The sequence below is a fragment of the Felis catus genome, chromosome E2, assembly GCF_018350175.1.
Source record: "Felis catus isolate Fca126 chromosome E2, F.catus_Fca126_mat1.0, whole genome shotgun sequence".
Taxonomy (NCBI): Eukaryota; Metazoa; Chordata; class Mammalia; order Carnivora; family Felidae; genus Felis; species Felis catus.
In genome coordinates, this window is record NC_058382.1 from 43,056,293 (window position 1) to 43,074,007 (window position 17,715).

At 42.9% G+C, this 17,715-nt stretch overlaps 1 protein-coding gene and 1 long non-coding RNA gene across 5 annotated transcripts in view; one reads left to right on the plus strand and one right to left on the minus strand.

Annotated features, from left to right (window-relative positions):
- Positions 1-3,968: 3,968 nt before the first annotated feature.
- LOC109494915 lies at positions 3,969-8,167 on the minus strand. Its single transcript, XR_002150060.3, has 2 exons — positions 7,455-8,167; positions 3,969-5,776 (listed from the first exon to the last, which is right to left on the minus strand). It is a non-coding gene; the product is annotated as an uncharacterized LOC109494915 (long non-coding RNA).
- CTCF (CCCTC-binding factor) overlaps positions 6,683-17,715 on the plus strand; it is a 48,355-nt gene continuing 37,322 nt past the window's right edge. For 2 of the 4 annotated variants that reach the window (XM_023245341.2, XM_023245343.2), the window contains exons 1-3: positions 6,686-6,886; positions 10,949-11,065; positions 12,313-12,425. The gene's annotated coding sequence lies outside the window, so the exon portion shown is untranslated. Of the gene's footprint in view, positions 6,887-10,948; positions 11,066-12,312; positions 12,426-17,715 lie in introns of all 4 variants that reach the window. The other 2 variants (XR_006590647.1, XM_023245342.2) reach the window with 2 other exon arrangements.

Below are 17,715 nucleotides of genomic sequence, written 5' to 3' on the forward strand. Positions count from 1 at the left end.
GCTGGAAGATCTGAGCACTCATTCTGATTTTTCCAACAAGTTACCGTATGACTCTGAGCAAGTCACATTATGTCTTGAGCTTAGGACAAACCTGTGTCTGGCTCTTTAAATACAGCTGTGAACACCAATTCAAAGAACACACATGAAGAAGTTTTGCAAAATGGAAAATGTACAGATGAGATTGTTACAAGGGTGATCAGTGCATGCCTGAAAAATGCAAGTAAGAGCACAAAAAACAAATGTGGGATGTAGGTCTAGGTAAAGTCTGTTAGACTTTAGAAAGCAGTAATTTGAGCTATGAGGTAAAAAATAAACGTGGCTTTTTACAGGGGTCTAAAGACATCAGTAAAGAAAAAAAATTTGTGGTCTGGGTAGGAGATATGAAAGGGCAAGTCTTTAATATGTTACAAGAAAGTGGTTGCCCTTGGCAGTTGACACTGGAAGCTTTCCAAATGTCTTACAAGGTTTAGTGTCACTACTCTACACCCTAGTCCAATGACGTGGAATGACTTGCTGTCCCCCAACATTCTTGTGCCCTTTTATGCTCTTGATGATGGCTCTTTTCACCTTACATGCCTTTGCCTTGCTTGTTTATGCTTTCTGATCCTTTAACACCCAGCTGAAATGAGATACTCCTAGAGAATGATTTACTCCTTTATCTATCCATTTCTTCCCATTATAGCCATTATTGCAATAATTGTTTTTTTGTTTTTTTTTAAATTTTTTTAAATGTTTATTTATTTTTGAGACACAGAGAGACAGAGCATGAACGGGGGAGGGTCAGAGAGAAAGGGAGACACAGAATCTGAAACAGGCTCCAGGCTCTGAGCTGTCAGCACAGAGCCCGACGTGGGGCTCGAACTCACGGACCGCGAGATCACGGCCTGAGCCAAAGTCGGACGCCCAACCGACTGAGCCACCCAGGCGCCCCTGGTCTTTTTTGTTTTGTTTTGTTCTGTTTTTTAACTAGTCTCACCAGTTAAACTTTGAGTTCAAGGACAGGAAACACATCTTGGGTCATTTTTATATCCCCAGTGAATAGAACAGCAAGTACTCAATAAACGTTTGCTAAACTGGATTATATGTCACATAACAGATACAGACAGGAGTATTCAGATGTAACTTTAGATCTTACCCTTAAAGCAGGCAAGAAATCATTACTTAGAATTACCATAATTACTTAGAAAATCAACACTTCTCTATCAGCAATTCTCTTGCTGAGTTTTTAAAAACCACATAAATCTTGTAATAATTGCAGACTTTATATGGGGCAACAGTGGGAATCAAGGAAGATCTTGGAAATGGAATTGTTCTCTAAGAATTATAGAGCAAAGTACGCCCTTCACAGAAAGAATGGAAAGCCTAGTCAGTAATGGATTCTGTTAATGAATCTAGAAAGACCATGTCCATCAGAAGGTAGATTTAGGAGTGAAGGTAGGTAACAAGAAGCATAAAAATAAAATAGTAACAATAGTTTATATTTTTTGTATGGTTACTGGTGTCTAGAATTATCCAAGAGCTTTACTTGAATTTTCTTGTTGAATCCTTACCACTGTGTGAAGTACAATTACCACCCTATATTATAGCAAAGAAATCTACAGTTGTTATAATTCACCCAAGATCATAAAACCAATAAAGAGACAGGATAAGACTCAAATGCTGGACAATTTCACTCTAGCATCCAGAAAGGGTGATATTAAATGTTTAAGTTATATAATTTACATCTCTTAATCTAATTAACTGCACACCAAGCTTTCTAGTAATATGGATTTTCAGGAGGCTCTCCTGCAAGGAAAGAATGTGCCTTTTGCCAACACAAGGACATTGGTCCACTTGCCAGTTAGTACAGCAGCACTCTGCTTATCCATCAAGCTCCTGTGAACCAGATAAGTCCCTAAGGAAGCAATACACTCTCAGGATACAGACTATATTTCTGGTCCTGCCTGTGAGGCTGAGGACCAGATCCTGGAACGTGGTGACTTCACTAATGCCATGTGGTAAGCCAACAGCTTCAGCTGATAATGCCCTAAACTCCTGTGGACTACAAACCTAAGACAGAGTTCATGGTAAGAACTCTTCCTTAAATTACTGAGTGGTTTTAAACCACCATAGTTCTCACTGGTGAGGTAGTCTGGAGTAGTACTGCAGGGAACAAATCTGTCCTTATTTTTATTATGCCAACTGTTTCAGACTCTCATCATATTGCTTTTCCCTCTCAGCTTATTTCTGTCCCGCCTGAAACATCCTATCCTTTTGGTTTGGCTCTCCATTTCTTGGTTTTTGGAGTCAATTCCGTAAAGTAGGACATCTCACAGTTTTCCACAAGGAGAAGAAAACATTTCTATTTGCTCCTTCCTAGTGAATAGCCTCTAGGATCTTGGTCTTCAGAAAGCATGCTCCAAGGCCACTTGGACCCCATTCTTGGCTTCTGATGCCTCAGAGGTCATACAGTTGATAAATATTTTGTTATTTATATTTTTTTATTATTTTTTGAGAGAGAGAGAAAGAGACAGAATGCAAGCAGGGGAGGGGCAGAGAGAGTAGGAGACACAGAGCCTGAAGCCTGCTTTGAGCTGTCAGCACAGAGCCCAATGTGGGGCTTGAACTGATGAACTGAGATCATGACCTGAATCAAAGTCGGACAGTTAACCCACTGAGACACCCAAGTGCCCCAAGGTGTTTAAGTTCGTGTATTTATTTTGAGAGGGACAGAGACAGCATGAGTGGAGGAGGGATGGGGGGAGTGGGCAGAGAGAGACAGAGAATCCCAAACAGGCTCCATGCTACCAGCACAGACCCTGACAGGGGCTCGAACTCATGAACCATGAGATCATGACCTGAACAGAAACCAAGAGTTGGATGCTTAACTGACTGAGCCACCCAGGCACCCCAGATGGAGGGTTTTTGGTTTTTGTTTTTTTTTTTTAAGATTTTATTCTTAAATAATCTCTAAACCCAATGTGGGACTTGAATTTACAACCCCAAGATCAAAAAGTCTCCACTAACTGAGACAGCCAGGCACCCTTGATATAGTTGGCATAAACATAGTTGTCTTGGTCGGTTCAGGCTGCTATAACAAAATACCATTGACTGGGTGGGTGACTTATAGACAACAGAAATTTATTGCTCACAGTTCTAGAGATTCAGTAGTCCAAGATCAAGGTACCAACATGGTTGCTTTCTGATTAAGGCCCTCTTCTTGGCTCATAGCCATTGCTTTCTGGCTGTGTCCTTAACATGGTAGAAGGGACTAGGGATCTCTGTGAAGCTCTTTTACAAGGCATTTAACCTATTTATAAAGGTTCTACTCTCATGACTTAAGTACCTCCTAAAGGCCCCACCTACTAATACCATCCCATCAAGTATTAGGATTTTTTTTTTTTTAAGTTTATTTATTCATTTTGAGAGAGAGCGAGCACAAGCAGGGGAGGGGCAGAGAGGTAGGGAGACAGAGGATCCCAAGCAGGCTCCACACTGTCAGCATAGAGCCCAAATCCAGGCTCAAACTCACAAACTGTGAGATCATGACCTGAGCTGAAATCAAGAGTCGGATGCTTAATCAATGGAGCCACTCGGGCACTCCAGCATTAGGATTTCAACATATGGATTTTGAGAGGGACACAAATATTCAGACCATAGCAGCTGTTAATATAACTGTAAAGATAGTTGAGTTTTTTTCCATCTAAATACATTGACTTATATTTGCCCATATTAAAGCTTTAGAAGACTTTTTTTTTCTTTTTTTCAAAAATATTTGTTTATTTTGAGAGACAGAACAGGAGAGGGGCAGAGAGAGAGGGAGGCACAGAATCAGAAGCAGGCTCTAGGCTCTGAGCTGTCAGCACAGAGCCCAATGCCAGGCCCAAATTCATAAACCATGAGATCATGACCTGAGCCAAAGTGGGCCGCTCAACTGAATGAGGCACCCAGGTGCCCCTTGAAGACATTCTCATAGCTTACTCTTATGGTTTCAGGTAAAGTTGTACAGAAAGTTTATTAATCAGATTATTAAAGGTACCAGAAAGAAAAAGAAGCTAAGAACTTAAGTGCAAGTCAGTCTTGTTGTTTCTGGTACATAGTTCCTAGATATACCAGGAGGTATTTGGGGTTGAGAGCTGAAGAAACTGCAAGATACAAATATTCTGGAGGTATATGGTAATTTCCCTCTAAGTTTGAGGGTTTTATTTTTGAGTCCTCAGGTGTACATAAAAGACAAATGGGATCATTTGGTTTCTAGTAAAAGGGGTCACATGTAAATTTTCCAAATATTCACATATTTCTAGAATATTAGCTAGTCACATAAATCAAGTACCTGAGATTAGGAACCAGAAAACTTAGGACCTGGTGTTGAGAAACCAAATTATCTCTTTTCTGCATGTCTGCACCCAAGCAGCTGAATGTTGCTGGAAAAACCACATACTGGGCCAACTGGTTTAACTTTAAAGTCATCATCACAAACTTCAAATGGGTACCCAATGCTGACAAGGCAGTCCTACTAAGGAAAGCTGTAAGCTTGCTTTTCCTCTCCCCAGCATTTGCATTCATCTTCACCTTCGTTACTTCACAGCAGAAGCATCCTGTTCCTGAGGTCAGTTCTCCGTTCCCTTATATCCTCTCATGGGTTTCATTCCTATGTAAGTCAAGCAAGCCTTCTCTCTCCTGTATCACTCCCAATGGCACATAAACACAATCAAGAACTCTATCATGTTTTAAAACATCTCCTCCCTTGACCCATTACCTTCCATTTATCCCTAAATTTCTTTGCTCCCTTCACAACAAAACTTCTCATCTTGCTTATGTGTGCTATCTCTATTCCCTTACTTTTCCATTCACTCTTCAAACTCATTCTAGTGAGATCTGCATCTGTTGATTTACCAACATGAATCAAGCCAGTCACCATTGATATTCTCCAGTGACTTCCAAGGTGACCAGTCCAACAGCCATGTCTCTGGCCCAAGCTGACCTCTCAGCAGCACTAGGCACAGTTGACCACTCCTCCCTACCCTAAACCTTCTCTGCCCTTGGGTTCCAAACTCAACAGTCTTGTGGATTTCTTTCTTGCCTTCCTGGCTGCTCCCTCTCATTCTCCTTCATTACCCTACCTATTTCTAAATGCTGGAGTGTCTAGGATCTGGCCTTGGAATTTCTCTTCATTCTCCTCTCCAAGTCAGAGGCCATACACTGACAGCCCACACGAATGGTTTAATCAAGCTTATGCATTTAAAAAACATCTGATTTAGTTGCTAACATCTAAATATCTGAAGATTTACATTACAAAAATCTAGATTTCTGATCCCCCCCCTTTTTTTAATGTTTATTTTTGAGAGACCGAGCTTGAGCAGGTAAGGGGCAGAGAGAGCAGGAGACACAGAATCCAAAACAAGCTCCAGGCTCGGAGCTGCCAGCACAAAAGCCCAATGCGAGGCTAAAACTCACGAACCGCCAAGATCATGACTTGAGCCAAAGTCAGACGCTTATTCGACTGTACCACACAGGCGCCCGTCTGATTTCCTTTTTCAGAAACACCCAGAAAAATCTGTCAATATTGGGCTGGCATCCTCATAATGAAACAATCTGCTGAATAGCGCAGAAGCTGTCTCCTTGATGCTGGGTCTGCTTGTTATCCGTGATATCGAAAGTAAGGGAGTTCAGAATACAGTCCTCAGTCAGTTCCCATCAGTACCAAAGGCTCTCCTCCCTGAGCCACCAGAACATCCTCCAGTCTGTGGTAGGTGAACTTCATCATTGCAAGTTGGGTAAAGTCCGCAGGTGCATCCTAGGGAGGGGGAGGGGCGACCGCACTGTGAGGGGCTTAAGGGCGCCACCCACACAGAATTTCACTCTCAAGCAAAGGCAACAAGTGCACGTTTTAAAAATACAGCATTATATAGCGCCGAGTAAGAAAACCCTTTTGGCCAAAGACTGCTATGGTCGTGTAAAAAGCATCAAATTTGGTCTTCTGCTGGCCTTTCCGGCTTAAGGGGCCTGGTGACACCAAGAAGCCCTTGTCCTCTTGCACCCGGTTTTAGGAGGCCCTCTCCTAAGGGCGGAGAGATCCCTTAAAAGCCGCTGAGCAAGGATACCCCTTCCCGCCCTCATTCGTGGACACTGTACTGTTCTGATGAGCTGGGAGTGCATGGGGGCCAGTCCGGCCTCACTCGGTGGCTGGCGGCGGTGGGGCGCTGGGAGAGAGGGGCCGGCCCGGCTAGGGCGGAGATTGGGGCGGGGCCCGGCCCAAGAACCGCCTCAGCCCCACCGCCTAGCCCCGCGCGCGCTTCCTCCAAACACCCTCTCTCGCACCCCCCCCCCACCCCCTTTACGTATTCAGGAAGGGAGATTGCGGCTGGGGAACCAGGTCAAGAGAGCCCGGGATCCTGTACCGCCCAGAGGCGGCGGTGGCCTCCGCCCAGGAAGCCCCACCCAGCAGGAGCCCGGACGTAGCGGCGCCCGCAGAGTCCACGCGCGACCGGGCGAGGGCGCGGGAGGGCGCCTGCGGCGTGACGCGACTCGCGGCGCGTCCCGTGACGCCATCGCGCCCGCTTTTGAAAGTTGGCGCCCGGGGCCGCCTCCCATGCTGCCCTGCGCCAACCCCTCCCCTCACCTTTCCTCCCCCGCCCTCCACTCGTCGCCTGGCCGGCCCCCCCACCCGTCCCTTCCCTTATCAGCACCCGCGGCCCCGGCAGCGCCGACGCAGGCGCACTGCACCGCGCCGCCGCCATTTTGTGTCCGAGCCTGTGGAGCGATTAAACCGTGCGCGGAGCTGCTTCTTTGGCGGCAGCTGCGGCGGCGGTAGCCGGTGCGGGTGCGCGGAGCTGTCCGGGGACGCCGGGTGGCCGGAGCGGTGGAGCGGCGGCGGAGCGGGCGCTGCAGGGGGTGTGGCGCGGAGGTAAGGGGGCCCGGGGTGGAGGAGGTTTCGCGGGCCGCCTCTAGGTGTCACGATGGGGCCGCTCCGGTCGGCGCTGGCTGCAGCCCGGCGCCAGCGCCGCCGCCGGGGGGTGTTTGTCTCCCTCTACCGTCCCTGCTGCGGCGCGGCCGCCGCCATTGCCCGTCGCCGCCGCGGCCCGGCCGGCCCCCCCCCCCACACACACACCCGCCCGCTAGGCCTCCCTCCTGGCGGCGCGCTAGGCCTCTGGCGGCGGCGGCAGCAACAGAGGCCCGCGCGCCGGCGACTCCATTTTCCTTCCTTTGTCTCTGCCCTCGAGGCCGGCTCTTGGCCCGACTGGTTGCCCGGCCGCGGCCCGCCCTCTGCCCTCCGCCCCTCCCGCGGCGGGTGGCCTCAGCCGAGAGGCGATCTCCGCATCCCAGCTCCCGCGCCCGCCTTGCTCGAGGGTCCCGACCCACTGTCGGCGCGCGCGCGCGCGCGCAGCCCGGTGTCCGGGTAGTATGAGTGTCGGGCCCTGGCCGACGCCTCTCTGCCTGCCCCTCCTCCAGCCTGCCCGGTCCCCGGAACCTACCCCGGCCGCTCTGCGAGCGTACCCCTGCCGCTCAGCTGCTCTGCGGTCGCTCCCAGTCCGCGCGCCGCCGCCTCTGGTCTCCGTCTCCGCCGAGTGGCGCAGGCGGCGCTGCTGCGGCTGCGAGCAGAGAGACCCCAGAGCTGCCGAGAGCTCCCTCTGCAAGGCTGGCTGAGCTGCTCGCGCCTCGACGCTGCCTGAGCGGGCGGGGGGACGCGCGCTCGCCGCCCCCGCCGGGCCCGGCTGCGCCCCCAAACTCGCGCCCCAGCTCCTCGCTGGACCTGACTGGTGCGGCCCCACACAGTGGGCGGAAGAGACTCGAGTTCCGCACCGAGTCGTTTTCCTACAGCCAGGGTCGGACTCCTCTTGTAATGATAGCCTGACTTTGTGCGCTAAGAGATCTCAAAGGGATCAAAACTTAATTTCATTCTGATCTCAAGTGACGTGACAAATTCCTGAATTCGGGATTATGGGCTTGTTGAATTGGTTTAGGCGACCCTTGAGTTTCCCTCCCGCTTTAAAATGTCCTGACACTGAGTTAGTACAGTATTTAGTACCTGATGCTTTAGGGCTAGGCGAAGGCACTTCTGCCCCGGGATTGTGCAACCTGATCTAAAGCTCCAGTAGGGCAGAATGAATTTATTCTTGACTCCACTGGTAATTTGCCCATACGCTGAAATATGAGGGTTGATGTTGTAATTGAATCCTGGGTCGCTAGCTGCAGTTGGTTTATAAATATCTACGCCTAATGTAACTACTCTTTAGTAGCTGACTTCCTGTAGCCCAGAGTTCAGCGTTAAGTAAACATTCGCATAAGTAGTCTTCAAGCTTGGAGTTTAAATCAAGTAGGAAAGTTAAAAATCTAAGTTCCCTATAGGCGGCAAAAGAAGTTAAACAGGACATGTATATTAAGTTTACTGCCCTCAGCTGTCTTAAGTCATTAAAAAGCTTCCTGCTGAATTGTCAGAGTTATCTCTTTTTCCCTTTTCCTCAAGTATTCTAGTACTTTAATATAGTATCGTGCAGCAGCAGTTGATACATTAACTCGGGTTGCTTTGGAGAGAGGGAAATCTTGATTAACTTTTTTTTTTAAGACTATGTTAAATTTATGAAGAAATTAAAACAGGCTGGCACTAAACAAAGTTGTTGGGTCTGCTCAACCTGTAGGATTTTGCAGCAATCTGCATCTACAGTAGTCTTTCAACATCCCTTTTTCAAATTCTACAAAATGTCCCTTCTCCCCCCTCCTACAGTAAAAGTAAAATTGCACTAACAAATACAGTAGTATTGATGAAGTGCAGGTTTGGTAATAGAACCATGCTTAATTGTTTAATAAATTAGTCTGTGTAGTTTTTTTTTGCATTTGTGAGATTTTCCACATTGTGGATGACAGGTGGTCTGTTTTACTTATAAAAATAATCTCTACACAGGTTAAAAATTAAAATCCAGAAGATCTATATTGGGCCAGGAATAAAATTTGTTTTCCCTGGTTAGTGTTATGCTCCACAAACGATGTTTTGTTTCTTCGTTTAGTTCTGCCATATGCAGTCATCAGCCTCTTAGTCTTCCATGTTATTTATGCTCTTTTAGTGGTGTAGACTCCACAGAGTTGCTGTCCTTTGAGATTTCCTATATGCCAGGATTCATACCTTGTTTTTATTGGAAAATGAAATCTACAGAGAATGAATTGAGGATATAAGGTTACCCAAAGGAGCTTATAACTTAAATCAATAAGATGAAGAAGATTGCAACAGGAATGTTTGCCCACTTAAGATATTTAAGAGGAATTGTGAAAGTCATCCTTAGGGGTCTATTTAACCAACATAAGAAAATTTAGAAGTTGTAAAAGTCATTCTTAAGACTATTCCAATTCTAAGAGGTTTAAGATACAGCTTTAAAGAACACACAAAAATGAGGAACTTCTTTGGGTGGCTTAGGGAGTTCTTTGGGAGTGCAGGGGCCACCTGCGGCTGACTAGGGCCCCAAGGGAGAGTCCTGTGGCAGAGCCTTTCACAGTGGTGTCTGCTAGCGAAAAGTCCACCTCTAGAAACTGTTTTTTTGCTACTGGCATAAAATTCACTCCCCATCATGTATAGCTTCCATTTCATTTTTTTAAACCAGAGACTTAGTTGATCATCTGTTTACCTTACTGACCTGTCTCAGTCCCGGATGACTTCAGGCTTTTGGCCAAAAATTAGGTCCCTCTTCAAACAACTAAAATTTGTCATAATTTAATACTTTGAGAAAGAGCATACAGGTTTGGAAAGAACAATAATGGCAAATAATGCATAACCTTGAAGACCCTGGTTTGCAGTTGGATGTGTGGATTTGGCGTACCATGTTTGTTTTTCTAAACATTAAACTTTCTTTAGTCACCATCTTCAGATCTTCACTGGCAGGTCTGCATTTTCTTAGTGATTAATATTTCAGTGCAAAGATGGGACATTGCTTATAGACTGCTAATGTGTGCATTGAGAATAGTGATTTTTCTATACTTGGTGTTCACTTTTAGTTACCTCTAGAATGTTCAGGTATATAAAATCTCCTCCCTTTGAGGCATGCTAGTAACACTATATGGACTCTAATACAAAAGTGTTTCTTGGACTAGATATGCTAATCCTCTTTTCAAGATGTAAATTGCCTCTCAACAGAGAAGACTTTTCTTTAGCTTCTAAGAAAGTATTATATTAGCTTAGTTTTGTGAGCTTTAGTTAATTATGAGATAGATTCCTTTGTAGTTGTACCTTATATGCCAAATTCCTTGGAAACTCTTAATTCAAATTTAGCACTTCCATTTCACTTGGAAGTTTCTTTTCTTTTTTTCCTTTGGAAGTAAGTTCCACTCTACTATTACCTAAAGCTTAAAACTTGACAGTTCATATATTTGTAATTTGGGGATAAAATTATCAGCTAACAAAAAAAGTATTTCATTGCTGTGCTTCTAGGAATTTCAAGACAGTGAAAGCCCTTCCTTCCTGAAGATAAGGAAATAATACTGTTAAAGGACTATTAATTACTACATCTATAAGAATTAATTTTTTTGTCAGCTCAAATATATATACATGTGCCATTATTTCCCTGCAAGGTCATAATGGGGTATTTTTTTTTTAAGATTTTATTATTTTTTTCAGTAATCTGAAGTTATTTTTTCAGTAGTCTGTTGGGTGTAGACTCAACATGGGGCTCAAACCCACAACCCCAAGATAAGTCTCATGCTCCACCAACTGAGCCAGCTAATCACCCCAATGATGCTATTTTGATAACCACAGATCTTTAGTCCTTTATATATTTAGCAAATATATAAAGAAATAAGTGTTTTATTACTGGTTTGGTAGAATTTATAGAATGCCTCATTTAGTAATGTGATGTATCAGAACCAGTATATTGTTTTTTAACCAATTTTGTCAGCTTTTATCTTGCCCTCAATTTGCTTTTCATATTATATGTGCAGTTGTGTGTATTTGGTGTTCATAAAATGATTTATGTTTCTGCTTTAGAATGGTCACAGATCTGGAGCCAAAGACCAAGATGCGCTAGTGGACAGGTTGCTGCCCAGGGGCTTGAGAGCTGGGTTCTGTGTTCTCTCCTGAAACTGACTTTGCAGCCACGGAGAGGTAAATGCTCTTTCCATTTCTTGGTCTTGAAGATGGGAGTAATAAATCCTTTCTGGGGTTGGAGGATTTGCTATATTGTTCTTGGGTATAGAAGATGCAGGACAGTGAATAATTGAGGGCATACATGTTTTATAGTCAGAGTCCTCAGTTTGAAACTCTGCACTGGCATATACTAGCTGGGTGACACTGAGCACGTTACTTAACTTCTCTACTCCTATGGTCCCCATTTGTGAGAGAACAACACCAATTACAGAGGCTAGGCTCTAGGTTGGTGAGAATGTGTATAAAGCATTAAGTACCATTCTGAGCATGTACGTAGACCCCAGGAAATAGTTGTTTTTCTGCAGAAACCCTTGGAATGTATATTTTGGTTATTGACAGATGACGTCAAGAGTCCATGGCCTGTGGCAATTTGAAATTTTGATGAGCAATAGATGGAATCCTATTTTTTTGGAAATGGATCCTAGATAAAAGTTGTCTTAATTAATTTGAATTAGTCTAGTTGATGACCCATTTTTGTATCAGTATTATATTCATTATCAGTAACGTTTTGAAACATTTTAAGGGGTCACTTAAAATTTACTGTAGCCTACAATTTCTGCTATAAAATATAATGGACATTATAGGGAACTTGGAACAGGCCTCATAAATATTGACATCTACTAGGCTTTGGAATCTCATAAACAACAAAGTAGGGTTCTGGGTAGGAAAATTATCTCTTCTCAGGCTATTAGAATACACATCCTTCTTGTCCCTTAGAAAATGTGAAAATAATTTAATTGTACTTGTGTAACAGCAAAAGGGAAAGGTGGGGAGTTGCAAATGCTGACATTAGATAAGCTTATGTGAATGAATCATCTAAGTGACTACTAAGATTTTTCTTACAAGCTGTGTTGGAGCAAATAGAGAGGAGGAAGGGAACAGGAATGAAAACTCTACTATTCAAATCTGTTTTCCATGAGCAGCTTAGTACATTGATAGGTGGGAAGGACAAGGTCTGTGTGCTAGGATTCTGTCACTCAAGAAATAATTTGTGCCCTGCAGGTTTTTTTAAGGAGTGTTGACACAGAGTACATATTAATGAGCTCCTGAAAAGAAAAACAATACTGATTTAAAAAGCTGTTGAGAAAACTAGCCTTAAGAGTTTGGGGAATGGGGTTGTAGGAACGTGTTGGTCACTTTTAAGTATTATGGCAATTTAATTGTTTAGATCCCTGTTTCTCAAACTGGGATATGAATACCCTTAGGGTACAAAGTGGTATGATTCCGGGGTACTTGAAGCCACAAGATAAGCATGACCCATCTTCTTGGAGCTTCAATTGTGCTCATTGAGGGGGCGGTGAGTTAAGTAATTTGACTGGTAAGTAATTTTTAAATTTTTACATTAAAGCAAATACATATTTTAGGATCAGAATGGGAACTCTGTATAGACTGTTGAAGAGAACCCAGGTTTTCAGCAAAGTGGGTCATGAGTCCCTAGGGAGTAAGAATCGTCCTTTGTATAGGTGCTACAGTGGAAACATTTGAGAAGCAATAGTTCTGAGCTATGGAACAGCTCTGTCATCCAGCTCCTTACTTTGTTCCCTGTAGCATCTTATTGTGGAATATAGACATTAAATTGTATTAAATCGGTGCTTGTTTGCTTGCATGCATGTTTCTACAGGTACCCAACATGCACAAGAGCTCTACACCAATTGGTAGACAGTTCTAGATGGCGGACCAAGTCAGAAATACTGTCATTAAGACCATTCCAATGACCTAATTATAATTTAAAAAGAAAAAAAAAATTGTTTAAACAATGAACAGACTCAGGTCTGAAACTGTAAAATGGGGTGTTCGATTGGTTCAGTCCATAGAGCACAAGACGCTTGATCTCAGCAGGAACTCTTAATGAGTTCAAGCCCCACATTGGGCATGGAGCCTACTTTGTAAAAGGCCACACATCATTTGGGGTGCCTGGGTGGCTCAGTCAGTTGAGTTTTTGACTCTTGATTTCAGTTCAGGTCATGATCCCAGGGTCATGGGATCAAGCCCCATGTCAGGCTCCACACTGAGTGTGGATTTTGCTTGGGATTCTCTCTGTCTTCTGCCCCTCTCCCCTGCTTACACATGTGCTGTCTCTCAAAAAAAAATTTTTTTTTAACTGTAAAATAAATTCTACAAAACAAGATTTTGAAAGCAAATGTCATATTAACTCCAGCATAATTAACAATTTATACTGATTTGTTACCTCCCCATTCAAGTTAAGTATTAAGAGTCTTAATATGTCTAAATCTTAAGCTTGTAGACCTTGTGATTCCTAAGACAGTTATTTAGAAGTGTCTATTTTTTTTTATTATTACCTATTGTTACTAGTGTATTGCTCTTAATTAATATAAGTGGCACGTAAGAAATACATTTTCTATACTGACAATATCTGCTGTTTGAATACAAGTTTTATATTTGAACCTAATTTGTTCTAGATATCATGGAGTGTGAATTTCTCCGAAATGATTTGAATTGGATCAGCCTGAATATTTGGATGTACTCTAAATATTTGTAGTATTTGTTGAATACTTGTATTCATTGCATTCTTTGAACGCTTGCCTTTCTACTTTGTGCCAGGCACTGTTACATACTGGGGATTTGAATCCCTAGGGATTTCTTAAATAAGAAAAAGTTTGTTTTTCTGAGAGTCTTGAGTATAGGGAAGAGATTAAGTGTTGTTTGTGCTCTGATAAAAGTGTGTTCAAGATGCAGAGAGGGTAGTCTGTTACAGGAGTTGGTGAAAGATTTTGAGAAAGGCTTTCTGGAGGAGAGACCTTGATCTAGGTATATCAAGAAATTCAGAAGCAGTATAAATTCGATTTTAATCCCATTAGGGCACCAATGGTTTAGTCACTGCAGCTTAATAGCTATGTAGCCTTGGGCAAGTCCATCAAGTGTGACTTCCTTGTGCCTTCCTTTCCTCATTGGTAAAATGATGTATCTACCTTGTTATAGGCTATGGCAGTTAGATGAAGTATTGTTAGGGGGAAACCCATGTATTTGTAACGGTAATGTGCTATATAGAAGTAAAGTGATAGTCTGTAGACATTAGAATAGTGGGTCAGTGTATATATTTTGCATTAAGCTACAGTGATGACCACCAGACTGTACAGAAGTTAAGTGAATCAAGTAAATTGGGACTTTGTGGATGAGAAAATAACATTAGTCAAAATCTCTTGAGCAGCAGAGAAATGGATGAGTAAACAGGTCCATACCCCATGTGAGAGTAAAGTTTGACAACCACAAAAAGAAACTAATTGGGAAGACTCTTAGCCAGCAAAATGTCTATGAATTTTTTCTAATATAGTTCCAAAAAAAGAAATTGTTATGGAATAAAAGTAAAGAAAACCAAAAACATGGCACATAGCAAGAACTTAGTGTGTAATTGAATGAATACCCCAGGAAAAAGACAAAACAGACATGAAAACACTGGTCAAAATAAAATAAAGAACTAGTAGTGCAAGGGTGGTTAAGTTTGGAGTAACTTTTTCTAGCTTTTCTAGTTTGTATAAGATTTTATAACGCAAATAAATTTTTCCCTTTTTTTTTTTTTTAAATAAAGTAGAATTACCAAAATTTGGGACTAACCATATTCAACAATAGAGGACTGATTAAATTGTGAATGTCTATATAATAGAATGTCATGAAACCATTATATTATGTATAGTAATACATTGAAATGGAGAGATTTGAGACCTATTACATAAAGCAAATTATCAAATGTATGTCCAAAGGTATGTGTGTATATATAGGGAGGAGACTATAGATATAAACCAGAATGTTTATATAAAACCAATAGAGGGGCACCTCGGTGGCTCAATCAGTTGAGTGTCCGTCCGGCTCTTGATTTTGGCGCAGGTGATGATCCCAGGATTGTGGGATCAGCATGGATTCTCAGCTTAAGATTCTCACTCTCTCTCGCCTCTCCCCCATCCCCCCTTTGCCCTTCTTCCCTGCTCCATTTCTTTCTCTCTCAAAAAAAAAAAAAAAAAAAAAAACTATAGATTTATATTCTAGATTATCTGAGTTTTCTTCTGTTTGTAGTGTATAATTAAAAAAATATATTTTTTTTTAATTTTTTTTTTTTCAACGTTTATTTATTTTTTGGGGGACAGAGAGAGACAGAGCATGAACAGGGGAGGGGCAGAGAGAGAGGGAGACACAGAATCGGAAACAGGCTCCAGGCTCTGAGCCATCAGCCCAGAGCCTGACGCGGGGCTCGAACTCACGGACCGCGAGATCGTGACCTGGCTGAAGTCGGATGCTTAACCGACTGCGCCACCCAGGCGCCCCAAAAAAAAAATTTTTTTTTAATGTATTTATTTTTGAGAGGCAGAGAGAGACCAAGTACAAGTGGGGGAGGGGCAGAGAGAGACCAAGCACGAGTGGGGGAGGGGCAGAGAGAGAATGAGACCCAGAGTCTGAAGCAGTCTCCAGGCTCCAAGTTGTCAGCACAGAGCCTGACACAGGGCTCGAACTCACAAACTGTGAGATCATGACCTGAACCGAAGTCAGACTCTCAACCAACTGAGCCACTCAGGTGCCCCTGTATTATATAATTTTTAAAGGAATCCAATATAGTAGGAAATAGGACTGAAGCTTTCTGATAAATATAATGAGATAATAAAAGTAGTTTTTGTCTAGTTTACTCTGGCAGTGAAGTCTAGACTTCTTGGGTGGATTTGGGGTGTCTTGGGTAACCAGTCATTTAAGCGTCCAGCTCTTGATTTCGGCTCAGGTTATGATCTCATGGTTCATGGATTTGAGCCCCATGTCGTGCTCTGCGCCAGTGGTGCAGGGCTTGCTTGGGATCCTCTTTCCCGCTCTGCCCTCCCGTGTGCACATGCTCACCCGCTATCTCTCTCAAAACTTTAGACTTCTTGGGTGGATTCAAAGCCTTGCTAGGACACTGTCAGAGAAGTGCAGGCATGAGGGAGAGAAGGCAGGAGGGGGAGGGTACTGGCAGCCATATATCTGCCCAAGTGTAGAAGGCATTGACATTACAGAGGCAATTCTTAGAACTTTCCTCACATTTGGCCTTAATCTGTTTTTGTATCATCCTAGTAGCATTTAGTTTCATTCTTTGGAAGAGTCTAATAATTATAGAACTATACTAGACCCTAAAGAAGTAGCCCTTTTATTTTTTTTCCACAGAGATAAACACTATTAACAGTTTGGTATCCTTTTGGGTTTTTTCCCTGCACTTTTGTAAATGGACATGTACAGGTAATAATACAGTTTTAAAGACAAAATGTAACGGTGCTGTGCAAGTATTTTGTAACTACCACATTAAATACAAACACGTGGGGAGAGATCTATCAAACAATACAAACTGGTAATAATGAAAAATAATTTCTTCCCACTTCTGATCCCTCAGTTTTCTTCTCCACAGGTAATAAATATTACCAGTTTTTCATACATCCTTCCAGAGAAAATTCTATTCATGAATTAATATATGTGTTTGTGTATCCTTCCTAAAAAACAGATGACAGCACACTATACACATAGTGTGGATATTTGAGGTTTTTTTAATCTTGATGTTAGATAAAGATGTTACAATATTTTTCTTGCCTACACCTCTTTGGGCACTTGTACTAGTGTATTTATACAATGACTTTGTAGGAGTTTAATTGTTTATATATTCCTAGAAGAGGGAATGGCATGTACAAAGGTCCAGGGGCAGGAGGAGAGAAGCCTAAAATGTTCTGGCTACAAAAAGCAGTTTAATATGATTAGAGCAGAGTGTATGAGGCTAGATGCAGATCTGCTGATAGGGCCCTAAAGGACCCTGTAGGCCAGGTGAAAGAGTTTAGTTTTGAGCTTACAAGTTTTCCCATGGGAGGTCTCCTTGCTGATAATGAATTTCCATTTTGTTTAAAAAAAATTTTTTAACATTTATTCATGTTTGAGAGCCAGACAGAATGTGAATGGGGGAGGGGCAGAGAGAGAGGGAGACACAGAATCTGAAACAGTCTGCAGGCTCTGAGCTATCAGCACAGAGCCGGACATGGGGCTCAAACTCACGGACTGCGAGATCATGACCTGAGCTGAAGTCAGATGCTTAACCAACTGAGCCACCCAAGCACCCCATGAATTTCCATTTTAGAAATCTGGCCAATGTGTGAAAAATGGGTGGTAAGGGAGCAAGAAGGGAAACTAGTTCAGAGGCCATTGCATTAGTCCAGGCGAGATACAATACCCACCTGACTTAAGGTAGGGGATCTCACCAGGAATGCTATTTGTATAGTTCTGTTTCATTTTATTAAACTAAGTTGGGGGGGCACCTGGTTGGTTCAGTCGGTTAAGTGTCTGACTTCATCTCGGGTCATGATCTCACGGTTCGTGAGTTTGAGCCCTGCATCGGGCTCTGTGCTGACAGTGTGGAGCCTGCTGGGGATTCTCTCTCTGCCCCTCCCCTGAATTCTCTTTCTCTCTCTCTTAAAATAAATAAACTTAAAAGAAAATAAAAAACTAAGTTGGAAAAGTTGGAATCCTGTTCTGCATCCTCTTTTGTAATGTTCCTTCATGTTGTATGTTATGCACATTTTCCCATTAGATACCCTGTGTTACTTTAAATTACTAAGAATGTACTTTCTTATTGCTGGATGTTAAGTTTTGTAACC